Here is a 3884-nt window from a genome sequence, read left to right as displayed (position 1 = left end):
ATCCTCATGTGCTGAGAGGAATTGGAGCACATACAAATTCATTCATTCCTTAAAAAGAAACAAAATGGCTTCTACATGCGCTGAGGATTTGGTATATGTGCATTCTAATCTTCGACTCTTGTCAAGGAGCAATGAGGAGTACATAAATACAGCAACAAAGATGTGGGATACTGCAGGAGGCTCTTGGAATGAGAGCGACATACATGGAGGAGTTGGAATTCTTGAGAATGCAGCCCTTACACTTGATGAGCTAGAGTTGGAGGCCATGGTTATTGGAATGCTATCACTAGTGTTACTACTAGTGAAAGTGAAGTTCGAAGTGAAGCTATTGATCGTGATGATGATGATGTTGGTGTTTGATTATCTTGTTGATTACCTTTTATATTGTTTTAGTTTCAAACTTGTGAGTCGTATTCTAATTTTTGAACATCACGGAATGTTTTAGTTTCAATCTTGTGGGTTGTATTTAATTTATGAACATCATGTTTTAGTTATTATCTACTATTGCTCTTAAATTTGGTATATGCTTATATAATGTGAAAAAGTATGCTTAGCAATATATTAAAATATAAATAAAAATATTTTTAATAATTTTTTAATCACCGCACCCCGCCACAACCGTACCCAACTTTTCAAAAATTGCCGACTCCCACACCCGCACTTGAGTCCCAAAACGCACCCATGCTTCATAGACCACAGCCTAAAAGCTTTTTTTTTTTTTTTTTTTTTTGCATCAAAATTTTTTACAAGTCTAGATGTTAAAACCTTCTGAAGTTGTGGTTGGTGGAACAAGCTTAAGATTTCAGGGAAAATGCCCTAGTGCTATATTATTTTTGAGTTTCTCCATTTTATATGACAAGTGCTTATTTTGTTGACTTTGCAAGTCGCCTTGTATTTTTAAGTAAAGGTGGTGATGCACACAGCAAGCATCACATAAAGTTTAGGGAGAATGGGTTCAATAATTTTCCTGAGATTGTGTTTTGGAACCTTAGGAACTCTAAGGCCACTCCTATTCCATCCAATCAGAGTGGGGTGGTTCTTGTACCTCCAATGAATTACCATGTACTTTGCAAAATATGGCAAGGCTACAAAAGAAATAAATTATATTTTTCTTTAATCTGGGAAGTTCCTTTGTCTATCACATATTGACCCTTAGTTAATGTACTAATTGGAACTTGGAAGTTAGATATACGAATTGGGTACTCAGGTCCTTTTTTTTAGGGTTCAGGGGCCTGAAGTTATTGTTATTGACATTGTAATTTTGCATGCAGTCCAGCATAGCAGTGGACATTTTGTAGGTCTGTGGTCTTCCTCTTGAGTTATAAGAGTATAAATTTGCATAAAAAGTTTGGATGTCTTTTGGTGCTGTAAACGTGGCTGGATTTTTAAATGTCCTATATGAATTATGGCATATGTTTTAGATCATAAGAACTTTGTTATTAGAGTGCATGTTAATTAAAATGTCTTTTTAAGTCTTGGTCATATACAACATTTATGATTTATGTAATCTATCAACCAAAACCATGTCTGTTATTCTGCATAAATTATCAGAATCCAAACAGAATGCTAAGAAAATACTTGCATTTAAAAATTTTGTTATAAATTTTAAGGATGTTAATTTATTTTTAATTCTTGTGTTCCTTCTGTGTTTATCACTTTAGTCATAATGTCTTTATTATATGCTTTATTTGATAAATTCCCCTTTGATGTGCAGAAAACTACCAGAATTCTCTATGCAACAAGGTGTGCCCTTATGAACATCTCATTTTTCTAAGTGTTGATAGTTATACCATGTAAATGCAGATACTTTAGTTACCAATTGAGGTGCAAAAATTCCTACAAGTTAGAAGTTGCCATGTTGAGATCTTAGGAATGAATAATCCAGACATGTAGACCAATTGCAAGCTGCTTTTGATTATCTCTTTTTCAATTATCACCATGATGGTATTCAAATATAGATGTGAAGAAACACATTGTAGTGGATTTCTTTGTAAATGAATTTTTTCCTTCTTCTGATGAGCAAGTAGCAAAATAAATAGTAGTCGAGATACTTATAATGGATTTCTTTGTAGTTTTTCAATTTCCTTTAGATACTTTACAGCAAGAGACCTGTTTATAGTACATGAAACTGGGTTGTATATCATTTCAAGTTACCGTTATTATGAGGTAAAAAATACTATATTTAGCTCCAAGTGCAAGTAGGTGGTATGAAGTTGTGGAAAAATGGTTTCATATAGCATTCAGATCAAGAGAGCTAAAATATTATAACACCCAAAATTTGCCCAATCAATGCAAAATAAATAAATAAATAAATTACGACAATTTCTGTATCAATATGAAATTTAAAATTTCAAAATATTTTAAATTAAATGGCTGAGAGGGGTCATATATGATGTTTGTTCAACTGAATGACTTCCTAGGGCTAACTCAACTGTATGGCCATGTGCTAACTACTTCCTAGTATTGCATTTTTCAAGCTATAACAAGTTTTGTCCATGTGTTTAAAGATTGCTTAGAGAAAATTTTGCGGATACATAATGCCTTTCATTTCTACATAAATTTATCACTTAAACAATCATCACATAATGCCCTGCTTTTTTTTTTCTCCCCCTTTTCTTTGCTTGATTGTTCAATTTATTTTATTTAAGTTAACTCATTGTTGCTTCTTTTTTCTCCTTAGAAAAATACAAAAGCATGTACTTATAAAAACAAAGTTACTGAAAATTGGAGGACACTGAGATTTTGTTTGGGAGGAATAGAGCTCCTAGAGTTGGTGCAAAATATATGGACGATGCAGTTGAAGTTATGACCAAGGAAGGAGAAAAGTGATGAATTCTCTTATTGCACAACAACACGTCAACATTTGGTATCAATAAGTTATGCAATTGAGCCTTGTCAAAGAAAAAAGAGTAGAAAAGATCCACTTCGAAACAATTTTTTAGTTTGAGATTTTGAATGTTGTTTAAAAAAACCCATGTATTTTACTCTTTCTCTCTCTAAAATATTTTAGTTGGCAAGAGTTGGCAAGACATTTTTTTAGTTGGCTATGATGGAAGATATTTAGTCATTATCTTGTCAATTAGTCTGTCAATGGCTTCTTTGTTTTGAATTTTGTGTAAAAAAACACATATTTTGGATACTTCATCATCTCTTTTGAAATGGAACTTTTTAACTGTTAAGAACTTTGAGAAAAAATATTTTAGTTTGAGATTTTAAATGTTGAGAAAAAATTCATGCATTTAAGTTCTCTCTTTATGTTGATATAGAACATTTTTAGTTGTCAATGGTTGGCAAAAAAAAAATTTTAGTTGGTTATAATGACAGATTTTTAGTCATCATCTTGTTAATTGGATTATCAATGGCTTTCTTATTAGCTCATGTATTTATTAAAAAATGTTACTAAAATTAAAATGTAGAAGGTTTAAGAAAAATAATAATTGAAAAAAATAGAGTGGTATAAAATTTTTATTGTCATTTGTGCAAATAGAGGTTTCGGGGGGGATATTTTGGTCTTTTTAAGATTTTAAGGGTCCTTCAATTATGATTTAGGTTTCAAAGGTATTTTGGTAAGTGTTTAGGTTTTAGGGCATTATGGTCATTTTTTTAGATTTCATGGTCATTTAGATGGTATTTTTTTCAGTTTAAATGGTATTTCAGTCATTTTTTAGGTCTTAGGGTCATTTCAGCCATTTTTTAGGTTTTAGGATATCCCAATATTTTTTGAGAGTTTCGTGGTTATTTTGGTAATTTTTAAGTGTTAAGATGTGTTTTGGTAATTTTAGTGTATTTTAGTGTATTTCGGAAATTTTAGAGATTTTAGGAGTATTTCAGGAGATTTTGGTAATGTGATGATGGAACAATCAAATGTGAGTAAAAAAAAAAAA

The 3884-nt window shown here is 31.3% G+C and overlaps 1 long non-coding RNA gene across 1 annotated transcript; it reads left to right on the top strand.

The window, feature by feature from the left end:
* The first annotated feature begins 700 nt into the window (after window positions 1-700).
* Window positions 701-3139, top strand: LOC112014205 (uncharacterized). The gene is made up of 2 exons (XR_002883107.2): window positions 701-1743; window positions 2681-3139. It is a non-coding gene; the product is annotated as an uncharacterized LOC112014205 (long non-coding RNA).
* The last annotated feature ends 745 nt before the right edge of the window (window positions 3140-3884 follow it).

The sequence above is a fragment of the Quercus suber genome, unplaced genomic scaffold (assembly GCF_002906115.3).
Source record: "Quercus suber isolate HL8 unplaced genomic scaffold, Cork oak 2.0 scaffold_130, whole genome shotgun sequence".
NCBI lineage: Eukaryota > Viridiplantae > Streptophyta > Magnoliopsida > Fagales > Fagaceae > Quercus > Quercus suber.
The sequence above is the reverse complement of the archived record's forward strand: the minus strand, read 5'-3'. Positions and strand labels throughout refer to the sequence as shown.